Here is a 22755-nt window from a genome sequence, read left to right on the forward strand (position 1 = left end):
CAGCTCTGCCCCAGGACACACCCATGGCCAGTCAAACGGACACAGGGGAGTGCTGACATGGAACCCTCCATCCGTCCCTCAAGTGCTGTAACAATAGGAGTCAAGTGACTCTTTCCAATGGAGGAACTGTGCTATGAAAACACATATAATAGCAGTTTCTTTATTTGCCCTCCTCTCTGGGTCCCCTTTCTTCACACACTTCCCTGGATGGGGCCTGGCAGGATGAGTGCGCATTTAGGAAATTCACTGGTGGGTCTTAAAGAGACGGCTGAACAGCAGTGGATCCAGCCCTTCCCTGCTGCTGGGGCCCACAGGTCCAGTGACTGGTTTTGTGTATTCCCCTGTGGGATGAGAGGAAGGACTGGGATTGTTGGTCCCACCCACCTGGGATTTCTCATGGACTCTTCCAAGCATGGCATCATCTATGCTTTCTTGAGTCATCACAGGATTATACTCAAAACCAGTCACTGTGAATTTGTGGTCCCCCACACCTTGCCACTGCTACCCGGAGCCCCATGAAAGTAGGAGTCATGTCTTAATAGCACCATGCTGTGGTTTGAGCATGTCCCTCAAAATCTGTTGTTACAAACTTAATTCCCAAGAGAACAGTGTTGAAAGGCAGGGTCCCTACAAGGTGCTCTGGTCATGACAGCCTCTGTCCTCATGCATGGGTTAGTGCTATGATTGCAAAAGCAGGTTAGTAATCATGAGAGCGGGCTCTCTAGCAGCAGGTTTTGCCCCTCCTTGTCCTTGCTCTGTGTTTTATTTCCCTTCTGCATTGCACTATGGGGTAAGGCAAGATGCTGGCTGACTCAAGATGCTGGCACCATGCTCGTGGACTTCCTAATCTCCAAAATTGCGAGCCACATAAATTTCTGCTCATCAGAAATCACTCACTCTCAGGTATTCTCTTATTCAAACAGAAAAGACACTAAGATTTAACATATTCTGCATATAAGAGAGGCCTATAAATCCAAGGCATATCCTAGCCTACGTGTCAGGTATCCCACTTCTGAGAAGCACAGAAGACTTCCGCAAAGTCCCCAAGGAGAGACTTCATTTCTATCTTCTGATTAGTGGCAGAGTGGTGTAGATGGCCAATGACCAGGATGAATCTGGCCTGCAAGTGGTAAGCCTTGTAGCCCTGTGGATTTGTCATTTGATCACTGTGTCCTCCTCCAGCTCTGATAGCACAAGAGACAGAGATGTCATTCTGGTCATCTGTGATCTGTTCATTTTACAGAGGAAGGACAGTCCTTCAAGTTGTAAAAGAATGGTCCGGTGAGGGCTGAGCCCTGCCTTGCTGAGGATGTCACCACCCACACGGGGAGATTAGAAGTGAGCCCCAATTTTGACAGATATTAAAATACCTATGTTTCAACCTATATTTTAGCTTTCTGAGCTTCTTTATGTCTCCTAACAATGGAACACGCAGAGGTATGCAGGTGGGAAGGACAGAACATAGCATCTCTATGCATCTCTGAATACAAACACCTGTTTCTCATACTGAGCCAAAATATGAACCTTCCTAGCTTTCGCTACTAGGTCCCAGTGCCACACTTTCTGCCCAGCAAGACAAGTCTAATGTCTCCATCTACAAACACCAAGACGACTGAGAACAATTAAAGCGTTTTACAGTGCTGCTGCCCGCCAACGATCTCCTTGGATGGCACTCTACTTCTATGTGTTCCTTTGGGTACCTGGTTTGGACTGACCTACCTTCCCAACTCTGTCTTCAGCACAGGACTGAGTCAGGGTCACATCTCTAGATTAAAATCAGAGGTGGCAGAGAAATCAACTCTCTCTTTAAAAACACTCTCCATTAAATAGAGGTTCCATGGCAAAATATTATTTATTTTGGAGTAGCAAGCTGATTGAAGTGCTCGAGAGTTCTTTAACCCAGTATCACTGCCTCCTGGAAGGATTAATGTATTCCCTGCCTGGGGTTGCACCATGGCTTTAGCATATGAGCTAGGAGAGAGGGAATATTGTACAGATCACTACCCTGCTTCTTCCAGCATTTCCTCTCATAGACTTTTCAACACTTGCCCTTGGCATTTCTCTTTTCTAGGGTGTAAGTGTAGCAGGAGGTCCACCTGTTGCATCGGTAGAGGTCGGGATCTCGAGAGTACCAGCTCTCCGTGCAGAAGGCAGAGGTTCTCCAAGACTGCTTTACAAGTTACATCGTCTATTTTCAGAAGAACATGGACTACTGTTGTATTGATTCAACTTCAATTTACAAGTGTCTAACTGATAGACATTTCTGTGATCCAAAACAAAATGCAAATTGCTAGTCAACAGCATCTAATTCCTCAGTAGTCTCAGACACAGTGTGGGTGTAATTGTCAGGAGCGGAAAGTTACTCCTAACTATGGATCATGGAGTTGGTGCCTCTTTGCTGTCTGCTTTAACAGCAGCAACAGAAGTCGAACAATATATGGATTTGCATCTCTGTTATTAAGCATTATCTATAGCCACTCCAAAGCCAAATGATTCCAATTAATTTATTAAAAAATATACCAATGACCCAAGATCACCACAAATATTTTTTCTATCAGGAATCTTTTCATCTTTGGGGCCAATAGATTGCTTTGCCTCATCCTATTCTTGATCCGAATTAGCTATATTTCCTTGACGACAGCCAAAGTGAGCACACATTACCAGTCTCTCTTCTCCTGGGCACAGAGCTAAATTTCCAGCTACTCTTGCAGTTAGATGTGGCCACAGAAGATGGGCGGAAGTGACATCCATTACTTCAAGCTTGGTTCATTAAAATTTCCTACATAATCACTCGTCCTGCTCTTTCCTCCTGCTAGCTGGATATTACCATTCAGGAGATGGCAGAAGCCAGGCACACAGAGGTCAAAGCATCAGCCTGGGTGCCCGTATAGCGTCAGCCAATTCGAGTTATGAGAATCAGAAAATATCTTCTATTTTTCTCAGTTGTTGAGATTTATGAATTTTCTGTTGCAACAGCTATCATAGCAACAAGCCCCTTTATTAGTGGGGAATACGTTTCAAGACCCCCAGTGGATGTCTGAAATCACCAAGAGTACAAAATCCTAAGTGTAATGCCATGGTATAGATCTAGAATGTTCTGTAAAGGGTTTGTGTGTTCAGAGGTGGTGCTGGGTGGTGACTGCATCATGGGGGCAGTGTACTCATCATGCATCGATGACTGATTAATTCCAGAGCTAAAAGGTTGTTAGGAGGTAAATCAGAAGAGGTGGGGCACTGGGGGTGTGACCCTCCCTGGCTCTTTGCTTCTCTATGTCCTCGCTGCCCTGATGTAAGCAGGTTTTATCTTCCAGACCCCTCTGCGACGTCATTTCTGCCTTGGAGCCAGCTGATCGTGGGCTGAAAGTAGGAGCCAAATGAAATCTCTCCTTTAAAGTGTGGGTGTTGGGGAGTGTGTCCTGGTAATGGCAGTGTAACTAAAATATACGCTATGTATTATCCCTGTACATGTGGCCCTGTGATAACATTTAATTTATAAATTAGGCACAGTAAAAATTAACAGCAATAATGAAATAGAATAATCATAACAATATAGTAAAGTCACGTATATGTGGTGGTCTTTTTTACTCTCCCAAAAGTTGAGGCAAATGTTAAGATTTTTAGGCTGAGACTGACTGTACATGATTGGAAACACAGAAGACTAAACCACCAGGAACTGGGGACCGTGGCAACACAGGACAGACGGCCTCCCCAGGACTGGCCTTGATGCCTCCCTATAGCAAAAACAGCAGCATCTACTGTCTACAGTGCTGGGCTCTGCAAAGACCCTTACATTGTCACATTGGTCCTCACAGCATCTGTGGAGTAATGTTTGTACTATCATCCTTATTTCACAGATGGGGAAACCAAGGTATAAGGTTGATCAAGGTCACATAGTTAGTGTAGTGAATTATAATTGTCCCCATCACTCACTTCCAGCTCTGTAAGAAGGTTCTGTGACTCCACCTATCGCTGTATAACCAAGGGTGTCTCACTGTGGCCAGAAATGGCATCTCTGCCCCACTGACCAGTGGCAGTGGCATGGCCTGGGTGTGTTTCAGTCAGAGTCACATCTGAGTGGGAATGTTCCAGATCAGACTGGATTCTTGCATGATGCAGACACAGGGAGTAGCGTTTCAGCTGGGCAGCAAAGATATGTTGTGGGAAGGAATAATAAATAAGCATTTAAGAGCCCTCTTGATGTCATGGTTGTTGGTAGCATAACTGAGCCTAGCAAAAACTGACACATGCTCATATATTGATACAGAGGCAGACGGTGAGACGCCAGCCCTGTGTTCTCAGTCACCGAGCAACACCACCCGCTGCGCACGGTTTTCACTGACACATGGATTCTGGACGGATGATAGGAAGGGCATTTAAAGCATCATGAAAATATCAGTTGTCATCTTGGATAGGAAAAAGTGGACGCTTATGAGTTTGAAAAGGAAACTATCCACCAGCAAGACTTAAACTTCACATGTGGATTTATTTTTCATACTGCACACAATACATTCAGATTGTCTCATGTCACCATTGTCAGCAAGGTCAGATGTACTCGCCAGTTCCTTTCTTTAAGATTTCAAACTGGGGGGCTGGGGGTTTAGCTCAGTGGTGTAAGTGCCTGCCTTGCAAGCAGGCAGTCATGAGTTCGATCCCTGGTACCAATAAAAACGAAAAAGACCAAAAAAAAAAAAAAAAAAAAAAACCAAAAAAAACCCCAAAGATTTCAAACTGGAAGTTACATCTTGGGCTGGGAAATAGACAAGTTGTACACATTAGCACAAATCTACCCAGTAACCCACTTGGTTCTAACCACTTAGTTAGAACCACTTAGTTCTAAGCCAAGTCACAGAGACATATGAAACATGAAACAGAAGGGGCGAAGGAGCTTCATGTGACTTGGGTACATCTATCGAGACATGAATTAAATACCTATTTGTTTAAAATTTAGGATAACTCTCATAATGCAACTAGGAAAACAGCCTGATGGTCTTTACATTCTAGACCAAAGAGAGATTTCAGTGACCATTTGAGACTTTGGCCACTGGAAATTCAGATGCTCCAAATCAGTCCCTGAGGTTTTGTTTAAGTAACTATCCAACTCGTTATAAACAAATGAACAAACATTACTGATTAGAGATATTGCTACATCAAAGCTACAGCACGGAGACAATGTTATTTTTAAAAGATGACACTGTCCTTTCTTTGAAGCAAATAGTTTTGTTATTAATTAATGCTACTAACATGATGTCAAGTATATATATATTCTATAGGATAGTCAGAGGAAACTTAGAATACCATTAGAGTATTAGCTGCAATTATGATGCTCTCTTCTCTGGATTGGGTCTTAATTATTTCTAGAAATAATCATTCATAATTACTTAAAATAGATTCTTATCCCAAGTGATTGCATGCTATTTTTTCTATTATCTCCAAACACTTTAATTGCAACTAAAAAGAAGCCCCTAATTCAACAAAAGTGTTTTGATAATTTTTCAGTTTAACTACCAATTCTGTTTTTATTGCTCTTAACAAATTTAATAATCTCATAAAACTCTGGAGTGAATCAATTCTTTTTGGTACTTAAGTGGCAATTATTACAAAGAAACAATTGATGTCATTTCAATAAGCTATAAATCCAAATTCATTAAATTCAAGCATCCCAATTCTATCAAGCTTGAAGTTTTAATAGGATGAGTTTTTAAAATGTAGTCTGAAAAGCATTATCAGAGATGATAAAAAGTAACTGAACTGCCTTCTCCCCAAACTTCCTTCTTTTTCCTTATTGTCTCTGACTTATTTTTTTCCAAATCTGCACATTATTTACTTATAATTTGATTAATAAAGTGTTAGCAAAAAAAAAAAAAAAAAAAAAGCACTCTACTTCACCTGCCTACTTGCAGTAAAGAGAGCCCAGTTTGTTTCCCTGAAGGTTCACAGCAATATCGAACCCCTGATGGCAGAAACATTTTCTGCCTGTGAAAATCACTGAATAGGCATAAGATTTCTTAAAGGTATATTGATTTATTTTTAATCTCCAGAGAATTTTTCCTTTGCCAGTTATGTGGCCATTTTTCATATTTTTAAAAAATTATGTAAAGTAGAGAAGCTTTGTCAGAGGATAAAGAGAATTATGGGAGTGAGCTAAAATATTTTACTATTGTGAAGGAGTTGGTCTATATTGTCCTATATATTAAATAAAGACTTGAGTCACAACAAACACTGTTATTGCAGAAATACCAAGGTGAGGTATCAAAATAATTTTTTAAACATTGCACAGAGGAAGCAAGTACACAGAGGTGCTTTTTACTAAGTTGATCTCCTTAACATATCTATTTGAAATGTATAACATCGATTATTTTACAGTGTGCTATTGATTGCACAGAGATATGATAACACTTCATTTGCTAATTAGACACCCAGGAAGAAAGCAAGTCATAGTTTGGGAACTTAGCAGTGAATTCAGGAGCATGGAATCTCCAGAACTGAACATTATTGGTTGACCAATTTTCTTAATTTGCTTAAACAAACATGGAACATACCAGAGAGACTGAACAATTTCTTATACTTAGTTTATTTACATCCCTCTCTCTTTTAAATTTCATGATAGACACTCAACTTTAGAATTCACCTATGCGTTGTTTTACTTATCTAACAGCTTCTATTCTTGTGTGGCTTTCTCTTGACTTCCTTTCTGCTGATAATGTCAGATGGAGCCAAGCCAAGGTACAACTGCTTGTTCAAGTCCCAGCAGTACTGCATGCATCACTTCTTCTAGTTTAGATAACAACTCTTTGGCAGATTAAATCATGTATGAACTTCTCAGCACTCATCAGAGAACAAAGTTCAAGCAATAGTATTGCTTTGGCTTTTATCTCATCCTTTCCCCCAGGTTTGAGATAACCTGATATGCTTCCCCTAGCTACTGATCATTTAAAAAGATACTGAAGAGCATAAACACACTGCTTTAGCCATACTGTCAGTATTCTACAATACTATCTTTAGAAATAAAAACCAAGAACACTTGCCCACTCTTGAAAAACACGGCAAAGAAAACTAGGATATTTTGTTTATTCTTATCAATAACAATCCAGAATCAACCCCATATCTCATGCACAAATACCTTCTCGAAAGAAAGAAGCAGCCAGAGACACTGTGCAAGCTTTATGAGTGTTTCCTAACAGTTGCCAAACCTTGACTGCAGTTAAGCTGCCTTCTGTAACGCCTGGGTACCACACTGAAATGTTTTCTACTCTAAAAGTGGTTGCTACCATCCTTGGTTCTCCATCAAGATCAGTGGAACCTACTTTCAAAGATGGAGAAAAGATGAGGATCCAGCCCAACTTCTGCGAAGGTGAAAGCAAGAGGGCTCAGTGGACCTACCTGTTCTTCCCCAATGAACCAAGTCTTCCCCTTCCCTTCCGCGCACAGCGTCTCTTGGAAATGCAGCTACCTGGCTCCTGCGCTAGCGTGAAGATCCGATGATCCCAGGCTCTGATTGCTTTACACACCCTGCCCTCTCTCCCAAGCTCACCAACTCTGCTGAGAAGCTGCCAAGTCTGGACTGACAGTCATTCTTCTCTGACCACTTGGATCAGAGGCCCCTGAGTCAGGACTTGGGTGCCTGGTGCCTCACTGAACAGCCTGCCACAGCACCTTGCTACATTTATGTCTAATGGGAAATCAAAGAGAGGAGGACCACCCTGGTCGGGGTTGGGGGGGGGGGCGCTGATCCTGAGTGTGAGCGCGCGTGTGTGCTGCTTTTCCATGGTTTTGATAGTTACTCTAATGCGCCACCATACATGAAATACTAATTGGCAAGCTCTGGAGCGGCACATAAGTCCGCGGATAATCTGATACCCAGATTCAACATGGACAAGGGATCCTGGGGTTCCAGAAAGTGAGGAGCACCTCGACTCCCACCCCGCCAACACTCTTGCCTCCCGGGAATCCTCAGTTTTGTGCGCTGGGATTGCAGACCCCCCGGAGGCGGACAGGCGCCTCGCGCTGGCCATGGTGCTGAACCCGGAGCTACCTCGGCGGCCCCAGGGAAACTTCAGCCAGGGCTCAGGGCACCCCGGCCAGGTTAGACTCCTTCATGCGGGTCGCCAACGGAGAGGTGGGGACAGCTGGTACCCCGGGACCCTCCAAAAGGCAGGCAGCTGAATTACTGCTTTGCCTAGAGCCAGGAAAGTTTTGTCCACTATTTTTTTGTCGCTGTAACTGGAGCTGCTGTTTCCCCTCCCACCTGGGTCGCCATGGAGACTCCAGCTCTCTCCTCTCCAGGCAAAATGGGCGAAGCTTAGTTAGCTCAGCTCTGGTTATACAGCGAGCGAGTCGCCGGCTTTTTCTAAGCGGCTCCTGGGCATAGCCCCTTTCCCCGACTCGCGGCAGAAGAAAGACAGGCAGAGGGCACCGTGCTGGCGGGGATGATGGGCCGTGCGCTCCCCAGGACACTCGGTCCAGAGCCACTTCAGACATAAACTGAATAAACTCCCCAGCGCAGGAGGTTTCCCCCTCTTTTCCATTTTTGGGGATGGAGGCGGGATTCTTTGGAAAATTCTGGTATTTTGCTTTTCCACAAACCTCACACCATCGTTTTCTCTTAAGCTATGTTCCTCCCTATGAGTCCACATTGAACCTACCACACGAGATATACCTGTGGATCCACCCGGGGTTTTATTGGGTTTGGGGAACACTAATGCTATTTCAGTTAAAAACTAATCCAAGTTTAATGTCTTGATGCAAATGAAAATATACCCAGGAGGAATCTAAGTCAGCAGATTCGCCCCATCCTCCCTCTACCCAAGCCATAAACATCCCATTTTATCAGAAAGGTGTTTTTCCTTCCAATTACAGAATAATTCCACTGACTTCAGGGAGGGCTTCCTTCCCTGCTCCTAGCCGCGGAACCGCATCACATCTCCGGCGGAGAACAGTCAGGAGGACTTTCCCCTTCTCTCACCCTCTTAGTTCTCACTTTTCCTGCTTTTCCTGTCTTCCCGCCTCCCCTTCCCTCTCTCCCCTCCTCGCCTCTTTAGGCGAAGACAGAAGAGGCTCAGCTTTCCGGAAGACAATGGGCTTTTCCCAACTGTAAAGGGCTACACAGCAAGCCGCCCCTGCCAGTCCGGCAGTGCGTTTTGTCTTCGCCAGCCGAGGCCGAGAGCCGCCCGGAGCCCAGGGCATGCAGACCCCTCCTCCCACCCCGCGCCCCCACCCCGCGCGAGTTTTCAGTTGCTAATGAAAATCGAACGAAAGAGATTTCCCTCCTGTTATGTAACCGGCGTCTCCCTCGCCTTTGGGTGGACGTGGGCATCGTGCTCCCCATGGGAGCGGAGGAGCCCGCAGGGATCGCGGGGCTGGGGAGGGGACCTGGGACCCGAGGGCACCGTATGACTCGCCCAGACGGATGCCAGCGCCTCGCCCTCAGCAACTCCGCGCGCACCTCTTACCTGGCTTCGGACTAGGGGGGTCTCACTCAATCATGGTCTCTCCTCTTGGAACGGAGCAAGATTTAATAATGCACGGCCCGATGGATGGCGAAGGAAGGAGATGGAAAATAAAAATAAAAATAAAAGAGAGAAGGAAAAGAAAAGCTGGAAGCAGATGGTCACATTTCACAGCGGCCCCGGGAGGCTGTTAGGAGACTCCATTCTCCTCTTGGTCCATGCAGCTCCGGCCCCAGCTCGCAGGTCCCCGCGAATGCCAGCCCTGAGCCCACTCAGCCTCTCCAGCCAGGTGCGGCCGGCTCGGGACTGGCTCCCTTCGCCGAGCCCGGAGAGGAGGTCTGGGCGCCCGGGCCACAGGGGGCGCGGAGGGGCGCACGTTCGGGCAGGGACGGGAGGGGAGACGCGGTGGCAGGGAAGGGGGAAAGGCGAGTGGCAAGGAAAAAAAAAAATCCTTGGTTTGGAAAAAAGTGGTGGACCACGCAGGGAGACGTCATGAAATCCGCAGATTCAATGTATGCTACTCAATTCCAGCCGACTGGCTGAGCCGCGCCGGAGGCGCACGAAGCGGCGACTCCGGGATGAAAGCGCGCGCAGCGCCGCGCTCTGGAGAGCGAGGGCGGCGCAGCCGGGGGGGGGGGGCAGGGCGGGAGGTCGGAGCGCACCCCAGCCGTCCGCCGGGCCCCTCCTCCTGTCATCGCCCGACGAATCCTCTAATGCAACGCCAAACTGGAGATTCGGGTGCTGGGTGCTGGGGCAACTTTTGGGGTTTAACTCCCCCAAGCCCCTACATTTCCCCCGGTGTCCCTGAATAAGTTCTTCCTGGTGAAACACTGAAAGCAGCAAAGAGCTGGAACTCAGGGGTCAGTGTTTATCTAGCGGCTGTGGGAACACACTCTGTAGGTACTGGGGGGAGAGCGGAGTAAAGAGGGTCTGGTCACTGGGTCCCACTGGGTGGAAACCCCGAGAGGCAGCCAAGGCGCGGGCGGCGCTGGAGCGCACGGCCGCGAGGGGGCGCAGTAGGCGAGCTGGGTCAGAGGGGTACCCCACCCCCTCCCCCACCCCATCTCCACCCCCACCCTGGGCGCTGCCGCCTGGCAGTGTGATCCAGGCTGTGGGGTGGTCCCGCTGCTCCATCACGCCCACTTTGGTGGCTCTGTTTAGGGGCATTGGAGACAAAGGATGTGGTCTTTATCAAGTGTAATCGCGGTGGCCTGCAAAATTGGTCCGAACAAACCTGACATGGACAGCAGCCTACGCCTCGATCTGCGTTATTGTTCTTAGGCACAGCTCACCCTGCTTCCCTCTGCACCTCCTTCCTGCAACTTCCTTCAGTCTATCCACATACCTCTCTTTTATGCCATCTGTTCCTTATGGAGAAACCGTTTGAGGAGCAATCGTAAGAATGACAGATACTGTTGGTTAATTTTGTAATGGCCCTCTCACTAACCCACTATTCTGTGTCACTTGATAAAGTGGCTTTTCTCCCACAAGGATCTCCCGCTGATCCTACCTAAAGACAGGGCTGATTGAAACTCTTGTATTGCCAAGGCTTTTTTAAATTCCACAGTCCAACATGATATGACACAGAAATTCGGTCCCGCAAGACGATGTCTGCTTTCTAAAAATGACTTTAATGCGGCCGGGTGTATGCCCACTTTGTAGCTCCAGTTACAGACCATTCACCCCCACCCCCAGCCTCGGAGCGTGTATTCATTGCTGATTTCCCCTGCAGGGTTGTCATCTCACTCCTTCTTACATCTGAGTCACACAGCCCATAGACGGAAGATATTAGGGCTGTAATATGTGATTTTTATGCTCCATGGGGTCTGCTGAATCAGAGATAGAGTTAAACAAGGAACAACTGGCTGGGCTCCACTGTCCCTAGGAAAACAATGGGGAACTCCTGGCACAAGTGTTGTCTGCTTTTCTTTTTAGAGAAAAGGTGTTAGTACATGAGGTTTTCTTTTTTTTCTAAACTAAAACCTCAGCACTCAGGTTTGTTTAATTGCAATGTGGGCACTTTGCAATAGGAAGTGAGTTTCTGGTTGCAGTCTGGGCACCAGTCTCTTAAAGGTTTCTCATTCCTGCATTCCTGCGTTGGGGGCTTGGAGTAAGAGTACAGGAGGTGAGAATGAGGTGGGAGCAGCCCTGGAACATTAAAAGAGCAACTCTCTTCCACTGCATTTGTCTGCAGAGCATTCTGTTTAATCTGCAAAGCTGCTGCAGTTAAGCCTGTTAATTGTATTTGTAACTCTATGTCACCAGCAGAAGGATTTCACAGTCTTCTTTTCCAAGACACTGTGCTAATTGAGGGAGTCAAGAGGTGACAGTACCCTGCCCTGTGTGTCCCCTCCTGAACTTGAAGCAGCTGCCGCGTGGTGTGGGCTGCCAGCTGCACTCGAGGTGTGGCAGCCTGTGCTGAATGAGTCGGGTCACACAAGCGTGGCATGGGATTTGATTAAGACCAGAGACCAGAGCAATTGGCTTAACTGGGCTCCTTTATTTCTTCAAGCTCAATCAAGGTGGAGGTGAGAGTGGGGGTAGGGTGGGGGGAACTCAAAGGAATGTATCTGTAGCTGCATCTAAAAATCAGCCAAGTTCTGCTTCAGAGAAGCAGATGCTGCCCTATGAGCTCTCACACTCCTGCACGTTATGCTGGCTGTGTCTGGAATTGCAGTTGCCTGTGTGTTCAGTGATTCCAGGTGAGAGCAAGGCAGGGCATGAAGGGGTACTTTGTGGGTAGGCAGGTGCTCCAGAGCTGACACAGAGGGCAGATTTTAGAACTGATTGATTCTTCTATTAAGCTGAAGCTGTTTCCTTTCCCAGATACCCAGCTGTAGTGAAAGGTTAGTAGCTAGTCAAGTTGACAAGCTGAATTATCTTAATGAGATGTTGTGTGTTTTGTGAAAACTCATTTTTCTTCTCCATTGATGGTGGCACATTTACAACCCAATCTGTCTCCCTGACCAAGCACAGATCTGGCCTTGTCCTGACCAGGTGGCTCCTGGACCTGGGTTACGGTTTGTGCCCAGATGTCCCCCAAAGCCTCGTGCAGTCAGAGGCTTTTCTCAGAGGTGGTTGAATCTAGAGTGTGTGGTGCAATGTAGGGATTAAGAGTGCTGGGATTAGGGTGAGTGATTGCTAAATCAGCCCACTGATTGGATTGGCATCATCCTAATTCTGGTAGACTGGATACAGTTTAAGGAACAGAAGGAGACTCTTCTACTCTTCGTTGCGTTTGCTGTTTTCTCCTATGTTGAAGTGTTGACTCTCTGCCAGGCCACCCTGCCTTGGAGCCAACTGATTACGGACTGAAACCTCCACAAACTGTGAGTTTAGCCCTTTAACTTTGGGTGTCAGATATTTTGTCTTAGTAACGAGAAAAGAAACTGAAACAACCAGTGGGCCTGGCAGTTCCTGATCTCTGGATTAAGTTTTGTTACAGTTTTAAGACCTTCGGCTGGTTTGGAGATCTAGTTCTGCTCTGGTTTCCTTTTTCTACTCTTTTTTTCCCCAGAAGAAACACAAAACACCAATATCCTTAAGTTCAAAGATGGGTATATAAATTTTAAAGAATGACTTAGGCAAACAAAACAAGACAAAAGAATAAACAAACAAAAGCTCCTCTGAATCTTAAGGAGAATCAAGAAAGAAATTTCAAAATTATTCTGTTCCCCAGTTCAGCTCTGCTAAGTGGATTTCACTGTTGTTTTTTATTTAGGGAATATCCATATACAGCTATTGTATTTATTTTTCTTTTGGACTCTGTTTATAAATTTGGAGATACATTCTTAAGAAATATTTCCAAGTGTGAAAGGTTAAAACTTTTGCTGAGAAAAGACTTTCAGATACTTTTGGCTTCAAAATATGTGGGGTACTTTAGGCTCTTTCTTCCCAATTATTTAGTTACTTCTTCCATTTTCCTTTGATGCACTTTCATCCCCTGTACATCTGCCTGCTTTGGAACTATCCTTATGATTCTAGCTAATCTTAAATTAGAAATACTTATAAGTATTTTACATTACATATTTTTTATTCCATGACGATAAATGAGTGCAAACCAAACACTCACTTGGCTCCTCCTTATAATGTTTTATTAGCACACTGTTAAGCAAGTCTACTCTTTGTAATCACACTTTTCCTCCAAAACATCATTCAATTGCAATTTAAAAAAACACAGTGCCTTTAAATGCATTTCAAAAGACCACCAGGAGGTGATGATTACAAACAATTGCAAAAAGGAAACGTTGGTTAGTTTTCCTGTACCTGTTCAGAGAAGTAATTTTAACATGACATCTGCACAAAAAACAGTCAAGGTCAAAATAAGCAGACTGCATTTGTAAGATATTCTTCCAGTGGTTATTCATTGGCTAAAATGCCTAGATTCTTTCTTTTTTTACTATAATCTTAGCAAAAAGACTCTGAGTCTGAGTCAGAACGAAAGAGGTAGAGGTCCCCTCCGTAGGTGCTATTGCGACTGTCTGTGAGTCGCCTCTATGGTCACACTGACATCAAGCATCCACTTGGTGGGGGTGGGGGGTTGGCTGTGGACTTTGTGTGCTTTCAGGAGCCATGGCACTTGCATAGCACCACAAGATTCCATTGTTCTCCATTTTTCCTCCTCCAAGTGTGCTGGAGCCCACTTCTAAATTCCAGTCCTCTCTGGATGATTGGAAGTCAGAGTCAGCTACATTGGCAGTCCCAGCCTCCGAAAGACATCTCAGGCAATAGGTTCCGTCTCCTGCTTTGACATTTTATCTATAACACAATGTTGCAGATGGAATTTTTGGGAAGCAGGCACTTAATTGGAGTTTAGTGTGCTGGGTGCTTACTAGGGACATTTCTAAGTGATGGAATGTCCGTGGGATCAGCGTCTATGGAAGGGAAGGGCAAAGATTTAGAACTGGTCCTCCACCTTGTCTGATCCTCTAGAGAGCTCTGAAGCTGAAGTAGCCCATTAGCATTGTTCGCTCTTGGGCCCAAATGGCCCCTGGCAGCTGGATCACTGGATGTGGGTCAGCCTGGCAAAGGCATGGCGTTGTGCCAGGTGCCTCTCTGCACCTGACAGCCAAGTGCTATTTATAGCAGCCTTCCAGCAGTCAGGCCAACAAGACCTTCTTTGAAGGGCTATCTGGTGCTTCTCCTTGTCCGCTACAAATGACTCTGGCAGCAGCAGTATTTATTGTCCAGGCTGACTGTGACCACTATGTGACAAAATTGTAAAGCAGGTCCCCTGGGGGCTGGCTACCGTTTCAGCCCACTGAATCCTGGACTGAAGTTTTGTCTATTTCCAGTGAGGTAGAAGTAGAACGCTACCATGTACAAGCTGTTGTGAGACCTGCCCTTTTTACTTACAGATGGGCAGTAAGAGGTGTTCGGGTGAACTCCTCACCAAAGGTCCAGGAAAGCGGTCCTGCAGGAGGAAATCTTGTCTCTGTGTGCCCTACATGCACCATAGAAAGCAGCTTTCCCTGGATATAAAACTCCACTTCAAAACTTCTAAGGCAAAACATTGAAGGACATTATACTTCTGAGGCCATCAGGAAAGCCCGAGCTCTTCCATTGAGTTCCTCTTTATTTCAGGGTGCTATTCCTCCAGCAGAGTCTACAGCTATTCTTTGGAACACCAGTAAGAAGGGAGAGTGGTCCCAGTTGACCAAGGCCACCCGGAGAACTGTGCTTCCCATGACCCACATAAGTAACAAAGCAAGTGGGTCTGCTGTATCTGGGCTGCTCCTTTTTTTATGATGACATCTTTCCGATCATCTTGTCATCTTTCTGGTCAACAAGACTGCCGAGTGTATGTTTTTGAAAGACTTAATATTTGTATCTATCTAGTTTTAAGTTCACGGAGACCTCAATCCGATTTCACATCCCTTTCCAAGTCCCAGTAAAATTCCAAGAACACCTCTTGTTGTCTCTGATGAGCTCTGAAGCCCCATCCTTGAATCAGTTACTGCTGCTGGAAGGACAGCTGTGGTCTTTTAGAACCTACCGTCTATTTCCACTCACTTCCGGTACTCTGACTCAGGAGCACAGCAGTTTAATTACTGTTCAGAAAGGGACTTAAGATAAGGATGGAGGAGTAGGGAGCCAGATGCCGCCCTTGTGCCGCTCTCCAAAATAGAAGGAGTTCAAGGCTTGGTCAACGGCTGCTTCAGTCTGAAAGGGTAATGAGAGAATGGTAATGTTCAAGACACGTTACATAACTCTCTCTTGCAGCGCAAGGCAGTTTGGTTATCTCTATTTTTGTCGAAAACAGATACTGGTAGAAATTATCTTTCTGTGAGCTCAGGGGAGACCTGGGCAGTCACAGATAACAGGTTCACTTCCTCTTGCTATGGAAGCACTCAGTGGTTTGTGTAGACCGTTCTTTCCTCCGGCTTCCTCTTGAGTTTGAGGTAAAGTGGAAGATATGAGATATGGAATCAGTAAAACTTCCCAAGGGTCCTTGAGGACAACAAGTCTCAGGCTGAACGGAACTGTGGTACTGTGGTTCAATGCTGAGATTCATGGAATTGATTGCCATGTTGAACAATCTGATCTCACTGGGGGCTTGGGGTCCCTGGGCTGTCACTGCTTGAATTCATCAGCTGACTCGAGACCCAAGAGAAGGAAAGGGGACTCTGGCTAAAAGGGAATTCTAAGATGAAAGAGCCACAGGCTACAGGCCTGGGAGTCGCTTTATAGAAGTTCATGGCCATTTTCAGTCTCCATTGGCACTTTTCTGACCCCCGGTTGTCACCCCTAGGTTGCCTTTACTTGCTGACCATGTTGATTTGTTTCTATTTCCCTTACCTCCAAATTCTTGGAAGATCTGTCTCTTACCGACTATGCCCAAGGCTTCACCGATAACTTTCAGATCCTTAGCTTATGTCTGACTTTTGACCTGCTCTTCAGATCTGCAGGTTCTCACTTTTGGTCCTTATTTGCTTGTTACTTTTCCTTGCAGTTGTCTTCCCAATTCTATCTTGGGCATTGAAATGCTATTTACAGTGCCACCGAAATGAAATGAGCATGTCTATTTCCTTTGGTGTTCTGTGATCTTTATCGAATAAATATAATTGAGGAGAAAAGATTGGTACAAAATAATGAGATAACACCAGGATGGATTTTTGCTCAAACATTTCTGGAAGTCACAAAATAATAAGAGAATCTTCAGAAATTTAAGTGATCATGAGAAATTAACTTTTCAGGCCCTCTAAAACAGGGAAAATACTAATATCTTGCGTCACTGTGTAACTGAAGTAAAATTACTACAAATGTAGCAGCTTAAAAAATACTGTCTTGTGTAATTTGTGGCTAACTGGGCCTTATGTCCAGCAAGACATGGCTGGATTCTCTGTTCAGGATACCCCAGTGCTGACATTAGTCCACCAGCCAGGCTTGGTTCTTGTCTGGGTTTTGGGGGAACAGTTCACTTCCAAAGTTTATTCTGGTTCTTGGCAGAATGCAGTTTCTCGCAGTTGTAGGACTGAGGTCGACCCTGTCTTTCTGGCTGACCTTCTTCTGAAAATCTAGCTGAATTTCTCTCCTCCTATAGTGGCCCGAAGTTCAGCCAGCACATCATCTCCGTCTCAGGTTTCCATTCTACAACTTCTTCTGTTCTTGTTATTCTGTGATTAAGTAGGGCCCATTTAGACCATTTTTCTGTCTTCAGGTCAACTGACTTCGAAACTTGATTGTGCCTAGCAAGCCATTTGTAGCATGTATCGTCAAGCTAAGTTTGATTGGATGATTGGGAGATGTGTTTATACCATGCCCAGGAAGACTGGCAACATCTTAGAAGTCTGTGCTTATCACAAACCCACTTCATAGTGTTTTATTAAGTGAGGTAAGGGGCACAAAATGTATCAGTGTGACATTTTGATGGGCATCCCAAGGTATGCACCTGTTTTTGCAAATCTGCTGAATCACTCACGGCGTGAAGCAACAATGGGCCTGCAACTCCTCACCTTCCCCTGACCCTTCTGCTACTTACCGAGCTACCTGGTCAGGTGTGTGTGCTCAGCTGTGTGATGAAGGACTTCTGCACGACCCCTTCCAAGGCCAGAGGCATGGGCGCCAACACAAGGCTTGTTTATCGTGTTGGGTTCTAGCCTCTTTCTACCACATCACACCATGGCTGTAGTGTCCACCTCTTGACCTGGCCTGATGGTCGTAGTAATAACAGCTTTTCTTTAACACCATCTTTAGAGTTCCCTTAGCCTGTGCTAGCACGCTGGCAGGGTGGACTTCCTTACTCGGACAAATAAGCTCAGCCCTCACTGGTTGGAATAGGTGACCTTGGCAGTCTTCCCACTAATAAGTAGCCACAGTTTTTCAGGACTTTGCAGCAAGGAAGTAATAAGAGGTGCCTCAGGAAATTTCCTGGACTCAGAAATAGCCCTTCTTACCCATGCTAGAAGATAGTAACTTAATTTTCTCTGGTAATCAGGATTGATCACAGCATCCAGGAGGTGCTTTTTTGCCTGTTGATTTAGAAGTGTATTGAATCCTGAAGAGCCATTATAAGATCTCAGCTTAGTACTTAAAGTATGGGGGCAGCTACAATAAAAATCTAAAGCTTGAGTTATTGTCTTTGAGACCAAGCAGACTTGGGAAAGGAAGTAAAGTGGCTAGTGGAAGGGGAGAAGATGCCATCTGTGTCCTGCAGTAGCTGAACAATTTGCAGATTTGTCACTTGAAATAATCTGGTAGATAGAAAATGCACCTGAATTTAGGGATCTGTCTAAGGAGATTTTTTTCGGGTAGGATGTTCACAGGGTACAGTGACTTCTTTAGTGGCAAATCATCAGAAACTGGAAAAGAGCAAATGATCCTGCTTGTAAGCAGAACTTGGGAGAAGCAAAAAACAAAATGAAACAACACAGAAACCAGAGACAGAGTCTTCTGGTTAGAAAACAAGCATTTCCTATCCCTAGTGTGTTTATGGAAGATAGTCTCAGAGAGACATAAGGTCAAATGAAGGATGTGACCTTGGGAACCCCTGTAAGGTTTCAGATGGGCCCTGATTACCTCCTTACAAGGCTTTCAAGAATCTCAAGGGCACTGTCCTTCAGACTTTCTACTGGGGGAACCAACAAGAATGTAAATACTTTTAAAAGAAATTATGGCTTTCGGGTGTATCTCAATCACTGTTTTTAAAACAGGCTTGCTAACTTGGACTAGAAGAGGCAGAGTCAATCCAAATAGAAAGACCCTGGGGACCCCTTGTGCTTCTGTAGGTAGGAAACTGGCCAGAGCTACTTATGTGAAAACACAGGATGTATCTTGCAGGAAGGAAAGATCTCTCCAAAAGCAAAGGTGAGAACCACGAAGACTTGAACCTCACCTACCGAACATTTTCTACTCTCAGAACTGACATATTTCAGAATTATGTGGAGCAATGGCTGCTGTGCGCTGTGTACCTCTCATCACTTTCTTTAGAAATTGAGAACATTAATTGTGATGATCCAGTTCTTGGCATTGTCTACTGAGTGATATGGGGGCAGATAACTTGAGCTCCTTAGCTCCTGGCTTCAGTGAGTCAGAGTTTTCAGTCGCCAGGAGATCTGTCCATTTCTGAATAAAGATAAAGAGGTCATGAATTCAAAGGTGATATCATGGTTGGGTAAGATTCAGGAAGGACATGAATGTATTCTGCATATGCAAAGCTCTTGAGTCCTTGAAAAGACAGACTCTGGAAGATTGAGTGTATGGATTTTCCTAGGAAATGTGAACCAGTACAGAAAGAGGTGAGGACTCCATGGTGGTCTTGGCCACTGGGTTAGTTAGATTGGCTAAGGGAGATTTCTCAGACATTGCAGCTCTGACTAGACCCATTTTATTTGCATTCTTGGTATGTTGGTGTAGCAACTCCCAGAAAATCATACCACACCCTTGTGAGCCCAGCTAAACCCAGAAGAATATTAAGATGATAGATAACTGATTTGGTATCATTTACACTTTCCAGTGAAATGCCATCACAAGAGATCAGTGTTGGATGGCTCTTTGTTCAGATTACACCTGGTAAATGTAGAATGCTTTGAGTTTCACGGTCACTTAGTGATGCATGGTGGATAGTCTATAATTTCCAGAGCACTGAATCAGTCAAGAGATTGTCTTTCCAGTAGAAAATTTCTGTTAGCAGAAAAGAACATGACTTAACCCCCAAAGCCTATGTCTGTTGTGTGATTTTGCTACAGGCAGAGTCTCCATCCATTTCTCTGTGGGGTCTTTCTTTTCCTCCTCCATCAAGGGGCTTGAGTAGGATGGGCTAAGATCTGGAAATGAGAAAAGGCTAAGAATCCCAAGAAGGGAATGGAAGTTAGGATTGGGACACTTCTCCTATTAGGTTTTCTGGTTTCATAGGCAGAGCAGTAATAATAGAAACACCTATCTATCGCATTCCTAGAGATTCCATGACCAATCAGGGCCCTTCAGATAAAAACATTGATTAGTACTCTGCTCCTGAGGTTTCTGTGGAATGGAGTTGTGACTTCCAAAAGCATTGCCATTTCAGTGTAGGTTTATAATCTATTTATTTCATTTGGACATTTTACTGCTCATGGATGGTGGAGACTCCAGACCACCTGGTTGACTCAGTAGGAACAGAAGAAATCCTGGAAGAATCCACCCTTATTTATGAAATAACTGACTCAGTAAACAACGAGAATCACAAATATCAGGAGACACTAGGTAATGAATTCTATTATACTAATACTGGAAACACTGAATATTTGGGAAATGGCAGCTTCATGCAGCCGCAGAAGCAGCTAGACATTTGTTCTTAAAGGGGTAGTCCTTGGAAGCAAGAACTGGCTTTATTTGTGTGTTTTTGTTTTGTTCGCTTGTACACCTGAGAACAGTGCGGAATGGGAGATGCTCCTTCCCTACTTCTTTATATGGCCACAGTTTTCAGCTCAGAGACACGGAATGTTATTCAAACCACAGTCACCCTTAATACACTGAGATAAATGAATTCACTATAATAATTGAAAGAATTTTGGAGCATGTTTATTTTAAAGAAAATGAGGAAGAAAAACAATCTCACTCTTTTGGGCAACTGTTGATAAGACAAATAAAAAGTGATATAAATCAACTGAGCAGAAGGGCCCAGCAGCCGTGGCTCACACCATTAAATGACTTCTGCTTGTTACTGACAATAAAGGTCCGGAACAAGGATTGGGCTCCGCGCGTGCTGTGCTTAAATGGTGCCACCGTGGAAACCTCAGACTCCGGACTGTCACGAAGACACTGAAACACGCTGTCCAACTCCTGGAGGAAGCATAAAACGATCTTGCTATGTATTTACTTCTCTTCTGATTTATGTTTTTTCCCTTCAGACATTGACTTCACAGCCAGGGCTATGTAATCTGATTTGAAACAGCCTTAGCCATAAATCAGTGAATACAAAGGAATGGAAAATTCTAGTTTGCTGTGCCTTTTTGCTGAAATGAACCAAATCATACCTTTCCTTTCCTTTTAATTATAAATTCTGAGAATGGCAAAGGACTTAGAGCTATTATTTGAGTAGTTGAGATGTTCATTGTGCTTTATAGAGGAAAATATTCTTGGAGGATATTGTTTAAGCAGGGAACTGAAAAAAAAAAAACACACAATTAAAGCACACATACATGCCGATGGGTAAGAAAATTCCCCACCTCCCTCAGGCCGTTGACTTCAATCTATCAAGCAACGTTTCCAGGTGGAATTTAACTGTTATCATTATGCCACATTTTAATCTGGGATAAAAGGCCACCCCCTTCCATCTTTCCCATTATGACTACAGAAAACAAAGCTCCTTGGATGAGAACTCGATTGCGTGGTTATCAGACGATCTTTTCATGAAGTCTTTGCGTACACAGGGGAGCAGCTGTGCGTGACAGATGTTCAGTCATTCTTACTCTGCAAAGCCCGTGTAGAAACCAGCTTCATGACTTCAGGAGATATTTCAAATTGCTTGAGCCTTCTCCCTCTGCTTCCTTGTGTGGAACTGGCGTTACTCTTGAGTGTTAGTATTTACTTCAGAGAAAAGGTGTGTGCAGTGTGTGTGTGTGTGTGTGTGTGTGTGTGTGTGTGTGTGTGTTTGTGTGCACACGTGTGCTCTAATGAACTGATGTCAGTGATAGAGGAAGGACTGTTTGGAACTTTGGCACCACTAGAGCCCCACCCTAAGAGAGCCCCACATGGACCTCTGGAATAACCTTGCAATAACCAATTTCCTTTCATTTAACTACATAACATCCCTGGAGCCTGAGGGCCAGTGTGAGCTTCAGGCTTAAGGTTGAATCACTGAATTTATACTGAATGACTCAAGCCCAGAAAATGCACCCAAGGTGGGGTGTGATTGGTTAGATGGGAACAGTTTGCATGCTTATTAGGTGACTCTCTTAGCAGGGATGCTATTCTTCAAGGGTTTGGGAGGAAATTCATGAGTGGAGAGTTAGATGAGACTTTTGGAGTGAAAGATTTTTCTGTGGAGTGGTTCCCGTGACACAGATGTCATGGGAGAAAGCTTAGGTCTTTCCTTGTGAATTCTAGGGAAAGTCACGCCTGGGATTTATCTTCTTGTTTCCCATCATGTGCAGAAGGCACTGAATCATGTGCAGTGAAGGGGGCACAGTTCTGTCAACAAATGATGGTCAGGGGCGAAGTGAATATCTGGATGTTAAAACTAAGAGCCTTGATCTGTTTATTCCTTGAATGGTACATAAAAATTCCATAAAAATGGATTACAGATTTAACAATAAAATCCACTTATCCTAAGACCCAGTGAGCCCATTACTACTGCTTACTAAAAGGATATGAGAACTTATGCTCATGTAGGAATCTGCAATCAGAATTCTTTGCGTGGCTTTATTTGTAAGAGCCAAAAGTTGAAAACAACCCAAACTCATCAGTAGAAGACCAGGCAACTGTTTCCATTCATATGCAGAATACTACTTGGTCATAAAACAAAATCACCTGTAATACTTGGAACGTCATGAATAAATCTCAAATGCATATGTGAAGTGAGAGGTGCAGGTCTCGAATGGCTGCATGCTGTACAATTCCATTTGTGTGACATTCTCAGACTTGGGGATGCCATGGAGTCAGGAAGGGGATTGGTAACTGCTGAGGCCTGTGGCTGCGGAGAGGTTTGTTACACACAGCTACTGGGAGAATCTGGGGGTAATGCAGCTGTTCTAACCATAGACTGTGGCTGTGATTACAGGATCAGTTGTGTCTTTCAAAACTCAGAACGGCACGCTGGTGAAAAATCATTATTTTTAATATACCTAAATGATAGCTCAGGACATTTGACTTAAAATAAATGAAGGCAGAA

General features: G+C 44.7%; 1 protein-coding gene across 1 annotated transcript in view; it reads right to left on the reverse strand.

Moving 5' to 3' along the window:
* Kcnj6 (potassium inwardly rectifying channel subfamily J member 6) overlaps positions 1-10034 on the reverse strand; it is a 240036-nt gene extending 230002 nt beyond the window's left edge. The window contains exon 1 of the mRNA XM_003463932.5: positions 9450-10034. The gene's annotated coding sequence lies outside the window, so the exon portion shown is untranslated. The remainder of the gene's footprint in view (positions 1-9449) is intronic.
* Positions 10035-22755: the final 12721 nt, after the last annotated feature.

Source organism: Cavia porcellus, unplaced genomic scaffold (genome assembly GCF_034190915.1).
Source record: "Cavia porcellus strain 051 isolate PalLab524CR breed Dunkin Hartley unplaced genomic scaffold, mCavPor4.1 scaffold_15, whole genome shotgun sequence".
Taxonomy (NCBI): Eukaryota; Metazoa; Chordata; class Mammalia; order Rodentia; family Caviidae; genus Cavia; species Cavia porcellus.